We start from the raw sequence: 6,551 nt of genomic DNA, 5'->3' as shown, positions 1-6,551 counted from the left end.
GGTAGGATGCAACTCAATTGAGAAAAGACTTCTTTTATATGGCTTGTGGGCAAGTCTATAAAGTACTTCCTTGATTATTGGAGGGTTCAGCTCTGTATGGGTGACACCACCCCTGGACAGGTCCAGAGTTGTATGAGAGAGGAGGCTGAACAAGCCATGAGGAGCAAGCCTGTTAGCAGCACGTCTCCACGGTCCTTGTCTTAGCTCCTGCCTCCAGGTTCCTGTGTGAGTTCCTGCATGGTTTCTCTCAGTGATGACTGGAAACTCTAAGATGAAATAAACCCGTTCTCTCCCAAGTTGCTTTTGGTCATGGTGACAGTAGAATCCCTTAGCAATAGAATACCCAATTAAGGCAGGTCCATGTGTCTAGATTATGTTTCTCAACAGCACAGTGGAGAACTTCGATGCTAGAAAGTTCCAAAGGACAATACAAGCTTAGGATCTGCTAGCCACAAGGCTATAACCTACTAATATCCAACAATTTCTGCATAGAGCTTCTTAGATAATGACACATGGCTAACTTTGGAGGGTTGAAGTCTTCTTGTTTGGGCTATATGCTTTCTTTTTAATTTTTGATTTTATTTTCTTAGTTACTTTATTTATTTACATTTCAAATGTTATCACCTTTTCCAGTTAAACCCCCTATTCCTCAGCTTCTATGACTGTGTTCTGCCACCCAACCCCTCCTGTCTCAGCGTCCTAGCATTCCCCTACACTGGCTTGAGCCTCCACAGGAACAAGGGGCTCCCCTTGCATTGACGCCAGACAAGAAAGGATTTATTTCATCTTAAAGATTCCAGTCTATCACTGAGAGAAGCCATGTGGGAACTTACACAAGAACCTGGAGGCAGGAGCTAATCAAAGACCGTGGAGGAATGTTGCTTACAGACTTGCTCCTCATGACTTGTTCAGTTTCCTCTCTCATACAACTCTGGACTCTCCTGCATATGCAGCTGGAGCCATGGGTCCCTCCGTGTGTAATCTACCAACTCTTTGTTTGGTAGATTAGTCCCTGGGAGCTCTGGGGGTTCTGGTTGGATGACATTGTTATTCTTCCTATGGGGTCGCAAACCCCTTCAGCTCCTTCAGTCCTTCTCCTAACTCCTCCATTGGAGTCCAATGGTTATCTGAGAGCATCTGCATCTGTATTGGTCAGGCTCTGGCACAGCCTCTTAGGGGTTAGCTATTCCAGCTTCTGTTGGGGCTATATGTTTTCATTGTAGTAAAAATATATATGGTTTGAACTCTCTCCACTGAATGGTTTATGTGGGATTGTTAACTGAAGACATGTAGAACTGTAGAATCTTCCATACCAGGCTTTTATTCTGACTGAGCACCCATAGAATGAATATACATTACAATGTAATTTACTAGATTGGCTGACATTAAATGTGCTGAGAAGTTTAACAATGGCTAGCTTCTGAAGTGGGAATTTCTGGTTTCATTGGAGACTGAGTTGTGTCATGTGGTGTTTTTCTGGAAGCTGTCTGGTGAAATTGCATGTGATGTTTTGCTGGAGCGGATGCTTGAGAGGACGTGTGATGTTTGGAAAAGGATATATGTATGACACAGCAGACAGTAGATGATGCTCTTGCATTGGTTCACCTTGGTTTCTCTGCTGGCGTTCACTTGTAGAGAGAAATGCACCAAAGAACATCTGATGGTATTCTAGCTGTTTCTTGCCCCTTGTGAACAACCAATAGGTGAAACCTATCAGTTTCTTCTGGATCAAGCTGCTGCTACTGATTTGTGTTTGGTGCTTGCCTAGTAGACTTGACTAGTGCTGCTGATTCGTGTTTGGTTTTCTCTAGTGAACTAGACTTCTGACAAAGGAGATTGGAATCATCCCAAAGAACTATTTCTAAACAGCTCCACAACTCCTGTTTCCTATTAATCTCTCTTTCCCCTACTTCTAGTAGGTGGTGGGCTAGAAGGGAGGCTGAAGCATTAAAGAGCCCTAATTAAAGTAGGTTTTGAAAAATCTAAGCCTACGAGCTTCACTTTGGAAGGGCTCATCCCACAAGGCTATGTAGGATGATGTCATTATGCAGGTGAAGGCAGGTACAGGATTGAGCGAGGCCTGTCATTGCACGAGAAGGAAGGATGGGCAGGAGAGAAGTTTTAGAGGAGGAGGAGATGGGAACGAGAGAAGAGGAGCAGCTGAGAGAACTTGGAGGCAGATGTTAAGATTTCTCTCTGCACATTTATAGGTTGTTATGAATATTCTTAAGTGGTGGATGTGTACAGGATTTTGGGTATCTAGTGAGGCAACTATATCTTATTTAGGTGGGCAATTGTATCTTATCAATTGGATTAGAGATTATTGTGTTGTGTGTTCTTTCATGTGTTTAATTGTGTTCAAAAGAGTGTGTGGTGGCTGGACACACTGGGCCACCACGGAATTGGGATGTGTATGTCTGGTATGGTGGCAACCTGTCTTGGGAACTAGATGGGTAGAGAGATTGTTGCCAGGCTCAGAGAATAGCCATCAACAGTGTGATATGAGATGGAGTTTAGCAGGGTGAGATGCTCTGCTGACTGAGAGGAAAATATCCAACAGATGTCATGTGGCCCTACCTACAGTGCCAGAACTAGTGCAGGTTAAAAGAAACCATTTTTTTTTAAATTTTACCACTACAAGGCTGGATGTCTTAGCAGTCCTATCTGATGGGTGGCCTGGAGGGGTCCTAGAGAGTCATGGGTTTTCACTCCATATTAGAAAGCCAAACGTTCTGTTCCCTGTTGTGTAGACTTGACACCTTTGAAGGAGATGATTTAACTATACATGTCTAGGTTTATTTCTCAGCTTCCTAGTCTGCCCTATGGTCTAATTAATTGTCCTTATGCTTACATCATGCCGGCTTTCTAGCCATGAAGAATAAGAATAGCATCTTAAATATCAGGAGACACTGGCGGCAGGATACAGTTACAATTTCTTTCATTACCTGATTGATGTCTACTTCCCCCCACTGGGTGAAGATCTATCTTGTTACGAAAGAGGTGGCTTTCTATAACAGCCTCCTCCCTCCTTTCAAGTCTAAAGACCTTTGAATTTTTGCTAAATGCTCCATTTTTTTGTTTCTTTTGAGATAACTATATAGTATTAAATAAGTCTTTAGTTTTATTAACATAGTATGTCACCTCAATTGATTTTTATTTGCCAAATCACTGTATTCCAAGAATAAATCTAACTTAGTTAAAACATATGACCTTTTAATGTGTTGTTAAATTCAGTTAATGAGTATTTTTCTGGGAGTCTTGTGTCAATATTGTGTTAATCAACTTTTCATTGCCATAGGGAAATGTCTGACACCAGCTACTAGAGAGAGAAATTATCAAGCTTAGCTTTAAAGGTTCAAGAACATAGTGAAGACCTCATGGCAAGTGGCAGAAAGTGGACCATCTGTGGTGTAAAGATCACATTTTATCCAGGGACTCAGAACAGGGAATGAGGTCTCATGATCCCTTCTAAGGCACACCCTAATGACCTAAGAATACCTCAATAGTTCTGGTGTCTTAAGCATCTCTACCTTCTCTATTGGATCTAGTCCGAGGATCAAGCCTCTGATTAAAATGGACATTTTGGAGACTCTCAAAGACATCAAATCCACAGCTGTCCACCTCTGGTATCCAATGTACATGTTTGTCTTACGTTCATTATCCATTCATTATCACGAGGGCAGTCTTTTTTGGGGTTGTGGTTCTTTTCAAGACAGGGTTTCTTTGTGTAGCTCTGGCTGTCCTGGAACTCTTTCTGTAGACCAGGATGGCCTCGGCCTCCCTAATGCTAGGATACTACGGTCTGATTTAAGAATACAGTCTTTATTATTTTAAAGATGTATTTATTTTATGTATGTAAGTACACTATCACTGTCTTCAGACACACCAGAAGAGAGCATCAGATCCCATTACAGATGGTTGTGAGCCACTATGTGGTTGCTGGGAATTGTCCTCTGGAAGAGCAGTCAGTGCTCTTAACCGCTGAGCCATCTCTCCTGCGCACAAGAATACAGTCTTAACTGTTCCAAAATTGCTGACAACTCTAAGTCAAGTCTCCCTTGAGACTCTAGGCAGGCTCTCTCACCTGTAAGTATTGGCAACAATATTCTGTGACTGAGAAATATCTCCTCAAGGTTTCATGCAGCCTTGTCCCTACAACTTCGTAGGTCTTAGCATGTGGATGTTCTCTTGAGCTGTTTTTCACATTGGCCTGCAGCTGTCCCCTGAGCATAAATGCAAGTGGCCGTCAACCACTTTTAAGCCAGTAATTAACTCTTGAGTTAGTGTAATGGAGTTGGAAATCTCTTATTCTCAAAATCTGAGTAATAATTGCCTTTGAATGGCTTTAACTACTGTTGGCTCTAACACAGTTGCTATTTCCATAATATATGAACACAGCACAGCTTTCTCTGCAAAACTTATTTTTCAAATTCCTTTTGCAAAACTTGCAATTTATTATATGCACAACACTTTGGATGGTATAAAACCTAGAAATGTATTGCAACCTTGAAGGTAGGGAATAATGTTGTATCTTCGTTTATTTTAAATCGAATGCTCATTATTATTTTAGGCTCCCTATATTCTTTAAGCTTTACAATGTGGGTTTATACAGAACACAGTCACAATAAGTGCATATGAAAGTTTCCTTTTATGTGTGTATTTGTGCGTGTTTGTACATATGTAGACATGTGTGTGCATGTCTGAGGTTTATGATCATTGGCTTCCCGGATCGCTCTCCTCTTCATCAGTTAAGGTAAAGTCAGTTTCTGAACACAGCACTAGCAGATGCCAGCTAGTCTATGTTGTGGAGGATGCCATGCTTCTGTTCTTGAGTACGGAGTGGGATGTGGCTTGTCCTGTTCTGTCATGTCCTGTCCTGTCATGGCAGAGTGGATCAGGGTCAAAGCAGAGTGTATGGGGTAATAGGCAGCTATCACCCATGCCTGGCTTTTCCTGTTGTTTTTGAGGAACTTTGGTTCTCGAGCTTGAAGGGCAAGTGTGTTATCCACAAAGGCATCTCCTCAGTCCATGATTTTTTTTCTTAAGTAATAATTTTCAGAATCCAAAATTTTCAAAAATTTCATTCCTTAAAATTGCTGGTCTCATGTAAAAAAACAAAAAAAACCTCCCATAAAACAAACAAACAAACAAACAAACAACCCAAAACCAAAACCAACCAAACAAAAAACCCAAAGAAACCTTGGAAGAAGCGGTTTTGAAAAGCAGGTTCCACAATGCCCCCATCACAGCCTTTGACATACTAGCTATGTTTTCTAATGTTCTTCAGAAAAAATATAACTCATTTCATATGCAGTGGATTATGGGGTAAATGCTGCGTGGTTCATTTACCCATTAGCAAGAGAATGCAACCAACGGACTGAAATTTTGAAATATAGTTTCCAATAAACCCAAGTCAAGTATAGTGAGGAATCTCCCAGGAAACAGCAATGGCAGCTTCCCACTTCAGAAGAGACCGAGGAGCTATGTAAAAAAGTAAGAGCTGGTAGCCTAAGTTGAAAATGGAATTTGAGGGCTGTCCCATAAGCTGTTGCGTGTCTGTGCACTCCGTTCCCCTAACTGTGCTGGCTCGTCTGGCCTCAGTATGAGAGGATGGGCCTCGCTCTGCAGAGATTTGATACAGCAGGACTTAGCTAGAGTAACCACATTAATTAAGCTGCTAGTTACTGGGAATGAAAACGGAGTTAGGCCTAGGCTTTTGTTCATAATTAATTAAGTCTCAGAATCATCATTTTGGGGAAAATGGGCATGGGTGGCCAAGCCCACCATTACATTGATTTTATATGTGTGTCAGTGTGTAGTATATGTATGTATGTGTGTGTGTTTGTGTGTGTGTGTGTGTGTGTGTGTGTGTGTGTGTAGATCAGATGTAATCATTTCTCAGACCTCATTCATTGTTTTGTTTGTTTGTATGTTTGTTTGTTTTTGAGAGTAGTCTCTGACTGGCCTGGAATTCACCAATTAGAACTAGGCTAGATAAGCAGCATGCCACCTTTTTGGGGGATTGAACTCAGGTCCTTGCGCTTACATAGGAGTACTTTACCAACTGAGCCATCTCCCCAGCCTCCTAATATGAAACTTACCTTAAACTCAGCACTTTCAGAATGGGTTATTATTTGTGCATAAATAATAGAAAAAAAAAGAAAAAAGGGAAGACTTTTTTTTGACGTTATCCCTCTCTGCTCACACAGGATGACTTCTCAGCAATCCTGAGCTTCTGTAGTCATGTGGGGCTGTTATTTCTCTGCCTTATCACCTGGGACCATCTTTCCTATGATACTCGGATTAGAGCTGGCTAACCTACTGCCAGATTCTAACTGTGTTGATTTCACCTCTCCCAGTAAGACGGTGGTGTTTGTGAGCAGTCAGTGTAGTCCTTCCTTTCTTGTCTCGATAGTGTTGACCAGCTTGAAAGTCTAACGTCAGACCATAATGAGTATAATCAACTGAAAGAAAGAAAAGGCATTTGAGAATGGTTATTTCTCTCCTACCTAATGTATAGGTTCTGATGAAGTGTTCCTTCTGTTATTTTT

The sequence above is a fragment of the Rattus norvegicus genome, chromosome 1 (genome assembly GCF_021556685.1).
Source record: "Rattus norvegicus strain SHRSP/BbbUtx chromosome 1, alternate assembly SHRSP_T2T, whole genome shotgun sequence".
Classification (NCBI taxonomy): Eukaryota; Metazoa; Chordata; class Mammalia; order Rodentia; family Muridae; genus Rattus; species Rattus norvegicus.
The sequence above is the reverse complement of the archived record's forward strand: the minus strand, read 5'-3'. Positions refer to the sequence as shown.